Below are 17012 nucleotides of genomic sequence, written 5' to 3' on the forward strand. Positions count from 1 at the left end.
CTTTTATTCCCATCCCACCTATCTCTTTATCTGTTTCATGCTATCTGGCAGATGGATAGCAGATACTTAAAGCAAGGGGCAGTTTTTTTTCCTGTTTCTGAAAAGTGACTTGTGTAATTCGGTCTTGAGTTGATATTCTTAGACACTAGTATAATGCTTATAACAATGGCAACATTTACCAATGGAGTGATACAATGTTGACCTATTTTTAAACAGGTACTTCTCCAGCTTGTTTTCACTCTGGGATTTGTCCATTTCTAGCTTCCTCCACCTGCATTTTCGTATCCTGTGTATTATCTTTTGACTATTTAAGCATTTACCATTAGGAAAAAAATACTTGTGCCAGGCTATTTGATTTTTGTTTCTACAAAATTTTTCTTTATAGAAATCCACGTAAGAAATTCTAATGTCATTCACTGTTTAGACAGGGAGAAAGGCAGGACAGAATATATATTTTTTTCCTGTCCTGTGTATATAATGTTCTAGTTGCCTACTATTTGAATTACTATATGTATCTTTGTTTTGTTGTTTTTGCTTGTTTACAGTTTTCATGTATATTTGTAGGGGAACTGTTATGTCATGGCCTGAACAGATGATTGAGCACCTGGTGAAGTCGGTGGCTAGCCCAGGAAGCACGGGTGCAAACAATTCACCTGTGATTCCCAAGTGACCCAGGGTTCACCCCTCACTGGGTTCATTTAAGGGCTAGCCTCCCAAGGGAGAATCTTTTGGGGGGCAAAAATGCTCCTGAGAAGGAGTGTTCTATAGTCTGAAGAGCCTCATCACTTTTTAGGTAAGTCAACTTTTTCTTATTTATGATTATTGATTTTACTAATGATGCTTTGCCTGGTATCACAAATAACTTATCAGAAGCAGGTGGTTAAACAGGTTTTTTTTTTTTTTTTTCCTCCTTCTAAGGATCAATAGTATCTTATCAGTTTTGCTTTCAAGCTTTTTTTTTTTTTCCTTAAAATCTATCTTGCAATTATGCTTTGAAGCTATTCAAGCACTTCTAAGTTTTTTTGTTTTAATGACATGAGCATGGCCTAGATTAATACATCAGACCATGGATACCTGTGTTTTTAACTGATGATTCATGGGCATCTATAAAGTTACAGGAACATAACCTTAACTTCAGAATGAGTAACTGGTTTTAAAAGAAATGATCAGGCATAGAGTCAAAAAATAGTTTGTACTTGATTCAAGTCTATCCATTTGATTAATTCTCAGAATTTTTCAGTCAACAGATTGTTAAGTGCTTTTACTGGAAAAGAAGTAGTTTTATTAAAGACTTTAATGTGTTGCTCAGGAAAAAAAAAAAAAGTGTTCATGAGGATGTATTCATCAGAGCTAGATGGAAATAAGGGCTCTTATTATCTGCTTATAGTGCTTCCAACAAATAGTGGTCAGAGGATGTAAGCAAGATTCTTTAAATATTCTCAGAGATGATAATACTTTATCAAATTCAAAAATACTTCTCACAGTAACAATGTTGATGTAAACAGTAGAGCAGAGAGGAAAGATTACCTCACAGGTATCTTTTGATTTGGCCTGCAAGTTAAAAGATTTGACTTTATGTATCTTGTAAAGATTTTTTTCCATATCAACTCTATGCATTACAGTAAGCTCTCAATGGGAAAATGGGAGCACTGATGTAAAGAACCCAAGAATCTGGACAATGGGACTTGTTTGCAAGTTTTGGGTTTCATAACCATTTTAATTTAAGAGAAACATAGAATTTTAAAAATCCCTCATACAGTAGGATACAGGCAACATAGTTCCTTTACCCTGGTGATGTGAGAAAGGGGAAGGCACAAGTTAACCTCTTTCTCCTTTCTTATAAATCTTATGTGTTCTACGCTGTTCTTTCTCTCTGCCTAGGCCCTCTGAAGTTGCCTACTGTTCTTTCTACTCCCTTGTGTTCTTGAGTGGGACTACACATATGTGCAAGGATCATGAAAGGAAAAATTTCTAAAACAACACATTTTTCATACGTGTAACTTTCCTTTTAATTAATAAACTTGCTGGAAATAAAATACTGACCAGTTTGCTTGAACCTAACATTCCCTTGAGAAGTTTATTTTCTAATGTTGGTGCACTTGAAAACTCTGCATTCTACTAATCAATAAAAATTGGCTGAGATAAAACAAGCCTCCATATCCTCAGTGTTTGAAGCTGAGGAAAACAGAGGTTACTCTGAAAGTAATGTTTCCTGTTTATTTCCATGGAAGCTACAACAGATTAAAAAAAAAAAAAAAAGCACAATACTATTTGATAGAAGAAATTCTCTGCTACAAAACACTATTTTTCAACTTAGTCACAGCTGTTATCTGATTCATGTGGAGGAGCTGATCAAGATTGTCCTTGTTTTGTGGTGTGACAGCTGTGCATGGCTTTCATGTCACTGTTGCCACTGCTGAAACGCACCACCCACGGCCTCACTGTGCTCACATCTGCTGGTTGGTCTACATAAATGTTCAGCAAGTGCTGATAAACATCAGTGGGTGCAATTTTTTCCACATGGAGCAACTCAGTGACACACCTTTGCTTCATCTGCACTTCCATGTCAGCATGCCCCTCTGCTGCTGTCACACAGCAACAAAATGTAACAGCATCGGTGGGAGGGTTTGGTATCTATTGCCATACCACTAACATGTTAGTGGTATGTTATGTGGTATGCGAAACAAGCAAAACACTGCCTTATGGGCTAACATTCTAAAATAGGGTGCATTACTTTTTGAGCAGTTCTTGTAGGCCAAGTGTTCTAGTAAATGCAGTGATTGGATGGAATAATAGACATCGGATTAATAATGTGAGTCCAAATGATGTTGATGTTTCTGACAGCCACTAATTAGGCAAAACTCCTACTTTTATTGTTGAAGCAGATATCTCAAGATGCTAATTAATAAGAACAAACCTCCTCTGACACATAGGAGAAAGTTTTAACAAAACATGCCTCTACTCTCCTATTTAAATTGACCATTACACTAGTACGTGACCAATTGGTCACAGTCTAAAATGACAACAATGTAGATCTGGAAGATGTATGTATGTATTTCACTGTCAGATCATTAGGAACCCCTAGGCTGCAGTTGGATAGCTTTACTTTGGCCAACTAAGACTGTATATCATCTATGTCTAAAAGACACTCAATTCAAGCAAAAATGCTGGTGGTATCAAAGTCAGGAAATCAGTCTGATCTGTATTAACTAAGACCTCAAAGATAACTTGCTTTCCAGTTGTTGCTCAGTGGCCATACTCATAAACACAAGCTTGCAGTTAGCTGACTTGCTAAATGAGTGGACTCCTGCTGCCTGTTTTGCCAGCTGTTGGCCAGAGGGAAAGTGCAAGGGATGTGATCCAGTGTTTCGCATTCCTTGCACAGAGCCTTCAGGTGGAGATGATACATGTGAATGACAAGGCAGCATCAAACCACTTACAGCAGCTGCAACAAGATACTGGAGTACTCTCACCAACCACTGTTACTCTAAAGGGTGATGATTCTGCAAGCACAGCTCCCAGAAAGTGTGTATACGGAAAAGATATGCTCTGCTTACTGAGCCCAATCCCACTGTTGGTGCAATGCTTCATTCCCTGGCAGGAACTGAGCTGTGATTAGAAGGTATGCCTCGCCTTGTTCATTAATGCTTTTGTGTCATTAATAATAATCATCACTGTTAAGAATTTTAATAATAATGAAAAATACTGAAACTTACTAGTCATACAAAAAAACAGTGCTGAATCAGGCCAAGGTGCCTCCCTGGCAGTGACCTGCAGCTGTGTTATTGCTGAGGCATGGGAAGTAGATGTGAACTCAAGGAGTTACAGCAGCTTATTCCATCTGGGAACTGGCCCACAATTGCTGAGCAGCCTACTGCAAACCTCCAGGCTCTCTGTGTGAAACCTTGCTGCCTACTGAGGGTACTATTTACATCTGTATGCAAACATGCAATTGAACATTACATTTAAAATTCAAGGGAAGCACTGTCCAGAATTATTACATTTCTAACTCCTACACAGCCTTCTTCATATTTTTTAATGAAACTTCAAATTTTATTCTGTTTGATTACAGGGTATAATATTGACTGTGTACTAAGCAGTATCTTTCAGGCGAGGAAGTGCTTCATGCTGTACTAAATTTCTATGCAAGTGGAAGATGTTGAATACCAAACAGCTTCACAGGACTCAAATGTCAAAGCACTACTCACAAATAAGTATGACCCTTGGTTTTCCGGAATGTTAGAGTCAATTATGACATCCAGAGAACACCAATAATTGTAATCTCAGAGAGAGTCAAGGGGATTTTTCCTGTGGGAAAAGAAAGGATAGCACCAAGTACAAAGCTGCTTAACATAATACTGTGGACAGCAATGGTACTTAAGTATCTTAAATATTTGCACAAATGATTCACAGGTAATGTCCTATTTATCATAGGAAACTGTCACAGTACTGATATTTGTTCTTAGGTATGATCATGAAAATTTAATGACCAAACAGAAAAAAAGCCTATCTTGAATAATTATTCTGTGCTGTTTACTACCACAATTCCTGCTGAGTCAAAGCTGTTTTCCATACATGGAAATACATAGTTTTGGTACATGATATACAAAACATTTTTAATCAATCAAACCACTAGATGTACAGCATGTGTTCCACTGAACTAAAATTGATATATTTCAGAAAAATTAATAATTAATGGCAATTCTTTGTTTTAATTTCACTTGCTTACTATTAAAGTATCTGCAAACAAATTTGCCAGTGATTCATTCATGCTATGGAAAACAAGCTGAGACTGAAAAAAAGACAAAAGTTTACTATTTATGAAAACTTCCTAAAAATTAATTCAAGCACCTCCCCAATTCAGACACATTTATCCTCACCTCACCTCTGAATCATTTGTTCAATCTGCCTTTTCTCTATCATGCTGTGCTGAACTGATTGCTTCAGTCATATAAGATTGGGAGCTGGGAGATGAAAATGTCTTAGCACAATACTGCAGCCTGCTCCTATTTAGAAGCAGTCAGATGAAAAAATCTGGGAGGATGTCAGCCTCCAGCATACAACTAGAAGGATATTTTCTTTTCCTGAGCTGGAGTTACAAATAGGGATAAAAGCAGCAGTATTTGAAAGGAAAAATGTAATCATTAACTTAATAGTGCAGGGTGAAGATTCAGTGAGCAGTGTGTATTTCTTGTTCTGCTTGCTCTCGAGTAGGCTGTGGAATTGGGATTTCTGCACACAGCATCAAATACGTACCACCTTTTGCATGCATTTCCCTGTCATTGCCCTTTAAAAACAGCTGCATTGCACTGTTGGGAACTCCTAACGGGACTTCTCTGCTTTACCCCAGGCAGTTCCTATAGCTACTTTGGGCTTAGTTGTGGTTCCTGGGAATCACTCAGAAGTGCTTGATTTTTGTTTTTCAGGAGTCCTGAAGTAGTGCCAGAAGGGTCTGTCACAGCACTGATAGTTTAACTAGGGAGGCACAAATGCCTATGGGGGAAGAAGAATAAAAAGATCATACTTGTGTTTTTCTTGAAAAGATAGCATGTAATTCACTGAATATATGAAAGAAAATGTGATTAACTTGTGTGACACGTAGAGATGAAGCTCAGTGGCCTCATACGTACAAATAGGAGCTCCTTGATATGTGCTTTGTGTTTGTCTCTGATTGTGAAGAATGTACACTTACAGTGCAGTTTGGGGTATTTCAGTATAAGGACATAAAACTATTAGAGACTGAGTCCAAAGGAGGGTTATGAAAATGGTGAAGTGTCTAGAGGGCAAGAAGTACAAAGAGCAGCTGAGGTCCCTGTGTTTGCTCAGTGCAGAGCAGAGGAGCTGAGGGGAGGCTTAATGGCGGCTGCAGCTCCTCACAGGGAGCGGAGGGGCAGCGCTGAGCTCTGCTCTGTGTGACAACGACAGGGCCCAAGGGAATGGCATGGAGCTGTGTCAGGGGAGGGGCAGCTGGGGGTTAGGGACAGGTGGTGCGCCAGAGGGTGGTGGGCATGGAACGGGCTGCCCAGGGCAGTGGGCACGGCCCCAAGTACCAGAGTTCAATAAGAAATTGGACAGTGCTTTCAAACATAGGGTTTGAATTCTGCATGGTCCTGCATAGAGCCTGGAGCTGCACCTTATGGCCTTTGTGGGTCCTTTCCATCTTGGGATGTTCTATGGCTGTAGTTACATCTGTTCCTAAGCTGTTGGCATAACACGTGTTGGGTGGACAACATGAGAATGTCGAGAGACAAGACAAATTTCAGAAGTGTCACCATCACCTAGCCTTCAGGGTTCTCCTATACTTCTGGAGGTGAGGGAAAGTGCAGTGGCAAAGGGTGGGCCTGTCCCAAGGCTGTTCTGCAGCCAAACCTGCTGTCAGTGCCAGGTGCACAGAGAATTGTTGTGGTTCCCATTAGCTGTGTTTCTCCTTTGATCCAGGGATGCACATACGTGTGAACAGGCACCTGAAGACCCTGGTCAGGAGAGTGCCTGACCTCCTTGCCTCAACACCAAAATGGCCAAGAACATTTTGCTGTAGAAAAGAGAGTCAGCAGTGAGTCAATGTAGTTGTAACTTAGACCTTCTATCAAAGCCTTAGCAACAAAATTCCTGCTGAATCTCTGCACAATATCTGACGTTCTTTTTGGTTTAGTAAGTTTATTCAGGCTACCAAAAAGGTATAATAAATATGATATCGGTACCCTGTTGAGACGTTGCAAGGCTAGAAGCAAGACAAACTATTCACTGCTTATTTTCACTTATCTGAAGACAAACTGATCTCTTAGAGTAAATGGAACTGGGATAAGGTACAGGTGTTATGTTTTTCTTCAATTTTTCAAAACCTGGATTTCATCTGCTTCCCACTAGTCAGGATAATACAGGTTCAACATAACACTGTTTTGGTCATACAACAGTTGTGTTTTCAGAGGGAATCCCTTAAGACCATAGCAAAAGCCAGTGAGAGAGTATACTGGTAGTTAGTGATCAAGAGAAAGGCGTAAGGTTATCTCCCAGCATGGGTGTCTCTCAGGCTGTTCAGCAGCTATCCTAAGAGTGAAATAGAAAAAAATAAAACAATAAAAAAATGAAAATCCTCCAATTCTATGTATCTTCCATGAACTGGAAGATGATTATTCTCCTTAGCTGAGAGTTAAATGACTTTGACAACAAATCATTTTCATTTATATTTCCATTTATTTTATACTCTTTCATCCTGGATAATCGTTCCTCAGGCCAAACCTGCATGGCTTGGACTTCCAAAGTAGCGACAACTCAACATTTGAAATTAAATCCATGCCAACTGAGAGACCCTAGCTCCTTTAAAAGTAAAAACAGAGTTTTTTTCCTTTAAGTTGTTGTTTCCATATCAGCATTTAAGAACTAAATAAATATTTAGTACATTTTACATTAGTATATTTTGCCTCTGGGATAAAATTGAGGGCTGCTGAAGCAAGCACCTTTAAACTACAAGCAATTTATCTATTTTTTTTATTTTTACTTTTTAAACCTTAGCTGATAAATTACTTTTCATCATGCTACACATGGGCATGTGATGATACTGAAGAAACTTCTAGAGCAAAAAGTAAGTTGTTGGGATGAGATCATTTACTGTGGTGTACAAGTGGGAAAAAAAATCACAAAAAAAGTAAGATATTAATCAAGAATTTCATACCTGTTAAAATATAATGAAACTTCTTTTCCACTCATAAAATTTAGGCGCAGTTTCCATATCTCTAGAGGCAAACAAAAGTATAGGATTATGAGTTCTGAGACTCCCATGCAAGGCAAATGCTAGGCACTGATTCTCTAATAAAGTATGACTTCTGAAGAATGCTAAAGGAAAAAGCAGCAAAATATTTTACTATTACATTCCATGAAAAACACTGTCATACTTCATTGCAAATTAGAGTGCCTCCCCTATGAGGACAGGCTGAGAGAGCTGGGGCTCTTCAGCCTGGAGAAGAGAAGGCACCAGGGGGACCTTATAGCAGCCTTCCAGCACCTGAAGGGGGCCTATAGGAAAGCTGGGGAGGGACTTTTCATAAGGGCAAGTAGCAACAGGATGAGGAGAAATGGCTTTAAATTGGAAGAGGGCAGATTTAGACTACATGTTAGGAAGAAATTCTTTACTGTAAGGGTAATGAGACACTGGAACATGTTGCCCAGTGAGGTTGTGGATGACCCCTTTGTGGAAGCATTCAAGGCTAGGCTGGATGGGACTTTGAGCAACCTAGTCTACAGGGAGGTGTCCCTGCCTATAGCAGGGGATTTGTAACTAGATGATCTTAGAGGTCCCTCTCAACGCAAACCACCAAATTTCCATCTGGCTGAGGGAGGCAAGATTAAAAATTTACTATGAAAACTGAACGATGGTACTAAGTAGTATTTAAGAGTTACTTTACCTTTTTTTTTCCCCCCTCAAATTTCAAATATATTTAGTCTACTATGCCATAAAAATTCAAAAGTAATGACTATACTTGGTATCTCCTATATCTCCAAACCATAATGTCAGGATATCAGTATTACTGCCATCTTGTTAGCCTGTGAAAAATTGTTTCTCTCTTTTAGTCATAAATTTTCATGGTTTGGCATGGAATAGAGTTAATTTTCTTCATAGAGATAGATATGATGCTGTATTTTGGATTTAGGGGGAAAAAAAAAGACGACAAAACAATACTGATATCACACCAGTGATTTAGCTTTTGCAGAGCAGCCATGGACATTCCAGCACCTCATGCTGCCCTGCCATCAGGGGGGCTTGGGGGTGCACAGGGAGCTGGAAAGGGACACAGCCAGGACACCTGACCCAGACTGGTCAAATGGATTTCCCATACCACATGGCATCATGCTTGGCAGTAAAAGCTATGGTAAAGGATGAAGAAGTCGATGATGGTGTTTGTCTTCCCAAGAAACTGTTAACATGTGATGAGCCCTTTTCTGAGAGTGGCTGAATATTTACCTGCTGATGGAAAGCAGCACATGAATTCCTTGCTTTGCTTGTGCATGCACCTTTTGTTTTATGAGCTCAACAGCTGACTGCAAGGTAGATATTACTGTAAAATGATATTGCTGTTCCTAGTCCTCTGTCTGAGACTTCTGAATGCAGATTACCAGGAGCATAGTTGCTATTCACAGTTTTGTTCATCTGGAGAGCAGTTTTGTGACTATTTCTAATTTAAATAGAATTGTAGGCCAAAAAGAAAATCAAAACGAGACCAGGAAAATACAGAGTTCAGAACTGATGCTAAATAAAAAAATAAATAAAAATCTCATATGCTTTAAAGAATGTGCATTCACGGGGAAAGTACCTGTAATTTCTTTCACTTGAGACACAATGAGGTGGCACAAGGAGTCTATGGAGAAATGAAGAAAGAAAGGATATTACTTTTTTCCTGGGTTGATTCAGTAAGATTTGTTCAAATGCATTTATGCCATGACAGAATGTAGGTGTGCATAAACATTTTTGGTGCATCATTTGACCTTTTATTATAGCACAGTTTATTGAATGGCTAGATGACAGTGTTTCTAGTAAGTCAAAGCTGTCTTCCGGTTCCCTGTGGGATAGCTGGACCAACTTGTAAACATAGATGAAGGAGTAAATAATGAGAGAAATAGAATGCACTGATAAAAGAAAGTTGTACACAAACTGCAATATGACAAATAACAGGAATAAATCAGGTCTTAGCTGCAAGCACAGGAATTTCGTAGCGTTCCAGAATCAAAATGGATCTAAGAAAGGGTTTGATAGTACTGTAGGAATAACCTGATCTACCCAGACGACATTGGTATTCTAAATAGTTAGAGAAAGTTGAAGTGCTGGTTTAACTAGTTAACAAAAGAAAACACTTAGCATTAAGTACAAAGGTAGCTGCAATAAAGTTATTTAACTAGGTTCCCAATGAAAATGCAGATATATTATTGTAGAATGTTTCAGAACAGATAATTTTTTAACTTTCAGAGAGCCCATATATTTAAAAGTGGGGAAATTCTTGAGGGGATTCTGTAATCAAGAAAAATAATTAGCTGTGGAAAAAAAAAAAGCATCATGGATTAGCTTTTAGATACAGGACAGACAGGAGCTTTGCTGAACCCTGCCCCTGTGAGTTCTTTATCCAGAATAATTTGTCTTTTATTTACAGTTTAATCCTGAGAGGAAAGAAAGGCATATTGGCTTTTCAAGTGTAACTATCATAATTTTATGAATGCATATTTACTTTTCAACAGTGATTATCCAGAAGCAATTTCTAAGAGTTTCAGCAGAACAGTGACATTAAATATCTAGTTGTCCTTATGTGGTGTTTTTCTGGCACGCTCCCACCAGTGTGTAGGATGGACATGAAGTGTTACATATTGGCCAAAACTCATATTGGTCTCAGAACTGGAAAGAGACTTTGTCTTGCCGTCTGAAGAAAGTTTTATTATTTATCACAGCCATTTGAGTGGAAATACAGTCCCAGATAACCCAAAATACAATGTGTGATGAGGTCCAATCTGCTTGATGTGGAAGAGAAACATATATGTAACAGGACTTAGCAGAACCTATTGTAGATTTTCTCTGTGAAGGAAGAAACCTGGGGTCAAAGCACATATCTGTAGGGCACTGTGGGGAAAGAAGGTAATATCTCTTGAGAGGGAAAAGTGCTATAAGCTACCCTTCAATATTTGTTAGTAATGATGCTGTAAATTTGGATTCCCAGTTGCCATGGTTACGAACAGACTTTTGTACTGACCAGTAACAAAAAAGTGTTGTCCAGTTATTTGTTGCCTGTGCTTCACATGTTGCTCACTTTTCATAATGATTTATTTCAATTGCTTAGCACTTCTAACAGAAATATTCATCACCTTCAGGTGTTCACTTTCTTATTCTTTCCCAGCTCCCACTAATAATTCAAGACATTTAAGAACTGGAACCAGCAGCATCTATTTTTTTTTTTTCTCTCAAAGTGATTGACTTGATGCTAACAAGTTAAATTTAATACATCCTAGATTATATTCAAGATAGAGCTTTAGCTATACCAAAGCCTGGTATGGTTGAAATGGGAATACTTTTGTGACTTTTTTTCCCTTTTATCTCAATATATATGCATTTTTATGTAATCATTAGCAAATAAAACACCTCCTCCACTTTTTCAGAACAGTGTGTAAGCCACAGTGCCAACTGCAGAGCATGTAAACAAGATTGGAAACTGAAGCTGACTCAGCTATTTCCAGTTCCCAAAATTAAAACCGTGGAAAAGCATAAAGTAGAAGTAAAGGAAGCTTTCATTATTTCAGTAGCTATTTTAATGAGCTACCATATATATTGCTATCAAGGAAATAGCACCACTTGGTCCACATTATATGAAACATGCAGGAAGAGGATAAGATAAGAGATAAGCTATGACAAGGGGGTGGCTTTGGGGCCCTGTTTTGCTTTCTGCACTGAGGATTTCCCCCAGACTGTGGGAATTCTGGGGCTGTAGTGCCCTCTGTACGTTGCTATGGTTTGAGGGTGCCAAGGATAACCTAACATGCAGGATCCAAATTTTCTGCGAGACCTTTGTTGCACTGAATGACTACAGCTAAGGAAATCACCTAGTAACATCAAGCGAACCTTAAGCTATGATCAACTCCAGTAACCCAGCTGTGTGCATTCCCATGAGCACACAACATCCCAGGAGAGTACCTAGGTTAAGGCACTTCCTTGATGTTTCTCCAGATGCAATGCAGTTTTGTCTAACGAGGGGCTCTAGCACTGAAGGAGATATAGGGAGGGTTATTTAGAGTTCCTAACATACTGCTGTCCTGTGCATCTTCACTCCCAACCCTTAAGTAACACTCAGCAGACAATCTGTTCTCCTTGACTGCCTCTCAGTTTTAAAAGTAGAACATCTGTCCACTGGGGAGCGAAGCATTTTTAAAGTTAATCTGTATTTGTACAAGCTCTGTGGAAGCTGTGTATCAAAGCCTATTAGGTTCTTGAATTGCTGGGCTGTCACATGGTTTTTATTTTTCTTTAGTTATAAGCAATATAACAAGTAAATTTCTTTTAATAGACAAAAGTCCATTCTGTATTGTTACTTCTTTGTGACAAAAACAATGGTAAATCACAGTAATCGAGTGGTATCCCTCCAGTTTTTAAATGCTTGCTTGAACAAAAGGCTCATTCTCATGAAACACTGTCTTTCTCTCTCTCCTCCTTCAGGGCACTACTTCCACTGCAGATAATCCTCTTTGCTGTTACCAGTGCTAGTGAGGATGAGCCCAGCTATCACCCTGATAGGAGGTGATCAAAGATGAGCAGTACTTCCCCATAGGCTCCTGGCAAAAGTTCAGTGTGAATCAGCAGAGTGAGCTTTGATGGGAAATATGAGGGGCACTGCTCATTGTGGCATTCATTGCACATGCTGTTGCCTGTGGTTGAACAGTTGCTTTAAGCCAGATGAGGAAAGGAATTTTGATCCAGTCTTTTGAGGAATAACAAGTGGTCACTATGGGAACAAACCTGAAGCGAAGCCTTTCCAGTCATACAAGAAACCACATAATCAAAGAGAATGCTCTTTTCTTTCAGTTTGTGTTTGTTTAGTATCAGTCTTCATCTATAACTACTACTTGGTGTCTTTTGCACAGATCTTGGTTGACATGGATTTCTTTGTCATTTTCTTAAGACTGTAATTTCCTCTCATATAGTCTTAACTTCCCTGCCAACTCCATTTCCATCAATAACTTAACGTCACAACATCTGCAAGGGTTCATGTCTATTTTGGAAGCTTTCTGTCATGGTTCCTATCCCCTCAGCTGTTGAGCATTAATTCCTCTGAACTGCAAACAAAGTGATCGTTATTAGCCCAAAAGAGAAGTGGCCTTAACACTGTCAACACTGGTTTAGAATGTAAATGTCAGGGAGTTCATACGACTCCTATGAAAGCTCATCTAGATATTAAAAATGTTATTTTTGTAAGGAACACTGTCAATATTGCTGCCTTCCCTGTCTGAGGAGTTAATGTCATACTGAGAGCAGTGGACAACAGACAGACAAATGACAATTGTGTGATGCCCTGTTTCATCAAAAAAAAAAAAAATCTCCTTCTTGTCACATGGCTTTCTGATGTGGCTTCAAAATGTAGCCAAGCTTTTCAGAGGTGACCAGCAATGATCTGTCTCTTATTCTGGGCATTCGTGAACTCAGATACTGTAAATGATCTATACTATTTTAACATAGAACTTGCAACTTTCTGAAAGCAGTTTAGACAGATTTAAAAATCATGACCTAAACAAGTTGGATTGATCAAGAAGGTAGTGTGCTGCTAATGCATGAAAATGTGTATTTCTAGTTTTTCAGGTCTGTTCCTGAAGTAGAAAGAACACAAATATAAGTAACCTGTAATTACTTTTATGAGAGCCATGGGATTCAGGAGGCATTGCACGCTTTTGTGCAGACATCCACATCATGCCATTCTCAGCCCAGTGTCTCCTCAGAGAGTAGGGATTACTGAGATATTTCTGCTGGTCTTTTTAAAATGCAGACAGAGAGCAAGTTGTCGCTGGAAAGTTAAGTTGTGAAGTTACCACCACAGTTCTCCAGTACATGGTAAATTAAAAGCTGCCTTCATTCATTCTCAATTATCTAATATCCATCCCCCGTTGGATGCCGAGGGCAACCTGGTCACCAAGGATAGGGATAAGGCTGAGGTACTTAATGCCTTCTTTGCCTCAGTCTTTAATAATAAGACTTGTTACTCCCTGGGAACACAGACCTCTGTGCTGGTAGATAGGGATGGGGAACAGAATAAGCCCTTCATGATTCATGACAAGATAGTTTTGGACCTGCTGTGAAAGCTGGATGCTTACAAGTCCATGGGGCCGGATGGATTGCACCCTAGAGTGCTGAAGGGGTTGGCAGATGTGGTTGCCAAGCCACTCTCCATCATTTTTCAGCAGTCCTGGCTAACCAGGGATGTCCCTGTGGATTGGAAACTGGCAAATGTGACGCCCATCTTCAAAAAGGGCCAAAAAGATGATCCTGGTAGCTACAGGCCTATCAGTCTCACCTTGGTGCCAGGGAAGGTCATGGAACGGATAATCTCGGGAACCATCATGGACCAACTAAAGGTCAACCAGGGGATCAGGCCCAGTCAGCATGGGTTTATGAACGGTAGATCCTGTCTGACAAACCTGATTTCATTCTATGACAAGGTGACCTGCTTAGTGGATGTGGGTCAGGCTGTCGGTATGGTCTACCTGGACTTCAGGAAGGCCATTGACACTGTCCCCCGCAGCATTCTCGTGGAGAAGCTGGCTGCCCATGGTCTGGATGGGTGTACGCTCCACTGGGTGAAGCACTGGCTGGATGGCTGGGCCCAAAGAGTCATGGTCAGTGGAGCTGAATCCAGTTGGCGGCCGGTCACGAGCGGTGTCCCCCAAGGCTCAGTGCTGGGGCTACTTCCGTTTAATATCCTCATTGATGATCTCGATGAGGGGATTGAGTGCACCCTCAGTAAATATGCAGACGACACCAAGCTGGGAGGGAGTGTTGATCTGCCAGAGGGGAGAAGGGCACTACGGAGGGACCTGAATAGACTGGATCGATGCACCAAGGTTAATGGCATGAGTTTCAATAGGACCAAGTGTCCGGTCCTACATTTTGGTCACAACATCCCCAAGCAACCCTACAGGCTTGGGGAGGTGTGGCTGGAAAGCTGCCTGATGGAAAGGGACCTTGTTGGACAGTCGGCTGAATATGAGCCAGCAGTGTGCCCAGGTGGCCAAGGCCAGTGGCATCCTGCCTTGTATCAGGAATGGTGTGGTGAGTAGGACTAGGGAAGTCATCCTGCCCCTGTACTCGGCATTGGTGGGGCCTCACCTCGAGTACTGTGTTCAGTTTTGGGCACCTCAGTACAAGAAGGACATGGAGGTACTGGAGCAGGTCCAGAGAAGGGCAACAAGGCTAGTGAAGGGCTTGGAAAATCAGCCTTATGAGGAGAGGCTGAGGGAGCTGGGGCTGTTTAGTCTGGGGAAGATGAGGCTGAGGGGAGACCATATTACTCTCATCCAGTACCTGAAAGGTGTTTACAGTGAGTGTGGGGTAGGTCTCTTCTCACTGGTGACAGGTGACAAGATGAGGGGAAAAGGCCTCAAGTTGCGCCAAAGCAAGTTTAGGTTGGACATTAGGAAACACTTCTTTACAGAAAGGGTGGTTAAACACTGGAATAGGCTCCCCAAGGAGGTCGTTGAGTCACCATCCCTGGATGTGTTTAAGAGCCGTTTGGATGTGGTGCTCAGAGCTATGATTTAGTGGAGGGTTGCTAGAGTTAAGGTACTATGGTTAGGCTGCGGTTGGACTTGATGATCTTTGAGGTCCTTTCCAATCTGAGTAATTCTATGATTCTGTGATTGTGCAAAGTGCCTTGCATTTAGCACAAGTGTATAAAATTAACACAGAATACATGTATAATTACCAGGGAATATCTTACATGTTTGAAAGTTCACATTCCATTCAACTTCATGATTAACGTAGTCAGACCCATATGAAAATACTCTTTTCCAAGGGTAAAAAGTTTCAGTGAGATGCTGCCACTGTATTTCACATGAGTTAACACCACTATATCTGAATGATTAAGTCATGTCGTTGCTGTGCTGGTCGTCCAGGCTGGCTGACCTTTAAAATAATAACTAGAAATTAAAACCTTAGAAATACAACTCAGACTGAAACTAGGAAATGAGTTGAAGCAATTTGTATGTATGGCAGGAGGTGACATCTATGTTACTGCTACAGAATTCCCAAAATGTTTCGGAAAAATTTGAGTGGTCTGTCTGAATCATTTCCCTGAATATTTTTTCCTGTCTTAGGGCTAATCAGCACACTTTTCGGGATGCAGAGGATAACATAGAACAAAGGATGAGAACAACAGTAAACAAAGCAAAATAACATAAACAGCTATGATATGGTAGTTTTATCCAGGCAGAAAAATAACATACTTAACAATTTGAAGTGCTATTTTGTTTGGGAAATCAAGTTGCTGCAGAGATGATGAGCTGCAAAAAGAAAAACAAACAAACAAAAAAAAAACAGTTCAAACAAAGAATACTGAAAGACAATGTCAGTGAATAGTGAATTGAAGCAAAGTACGTATGCCAAGTTTTGTACAACTTGAAGTCTTACCTTACCAACTCTTCATCTTCTATGAATATGAAGTATTAAATGAAAAAAAAAAATGGGAATGTTACTACAATGATTTGCTATTCATCATGAATAATAAACACAATAATTTACCATTCAGATATCTCAGGTTTGCAAATTAATTCTCATGGTGAGTCAGAAGTCAGTGACCAAAGCAAATTTATCATATGAACTGATGCAAGAGTGTGGTAAATCCTTCACATTGCTCATAAATCACTGGGCTTATTGCTGTACCTATTTTCCCGAACTTTTGTTCTTTCAAACCTTTTGATTCTTCTCAGTCTTTCTGCATCTATTTCAGAAAAAAAGGCACCTGTAACTTCAGTGTTTCTTCATTTATGTCTGTGAGTGGGAGCCATGCACATACACACGTGTATGCAGGCAGTTCATCATTCAACCACTTGTGTTTCCAAGTTTAGACAACCACAGATCACAGAAAAAGCAACTCTGTGATTAAATATATATATATATATTTGCTGTGTACAGTCAACACCATTTATATAGAGAAAAACATACATTATCAGTCATTACTGAACAGCCCAAGATTATGAGGCAGATCCCTGCAAGGTTTGATCTCGCCCCAACTTCTTCCCTGTGGCTGGTCATTTGTTAGCAAGAGATTCAGTGCTTCAAACAGGTCACACTGGGGATATGGATGCAGAGAAGTATTTATGGGCTTAAAGGAGGGGAGAAAACATTAATCCTGCATTCAGTCACCAAACCTGAAAATGTACAATCTAAAAAATACATTTCATGGCAAAGTAGCTATGTGAGACCAGTCTTTTCAATGCAGATGTACATTTTAACATAATAAAGAGAAAGTGAATGTGGTAGCTCAAAAATATATGTAGTA

Source organism: Gallus gallus, chromosome 2 (assembly GCF_016699485.2).
Source record: "Gallus gallus isolate bGalGal1 chromosome 2, bGalGal1.mat.broiler.GRCg7b, whole genome shotgun sequence".
Lineage (NCBI taxonomy): Eukaryota > Metazoa > Chordata > Aves > Galliformes > Phasianidae > Gallus > Gallus gallus.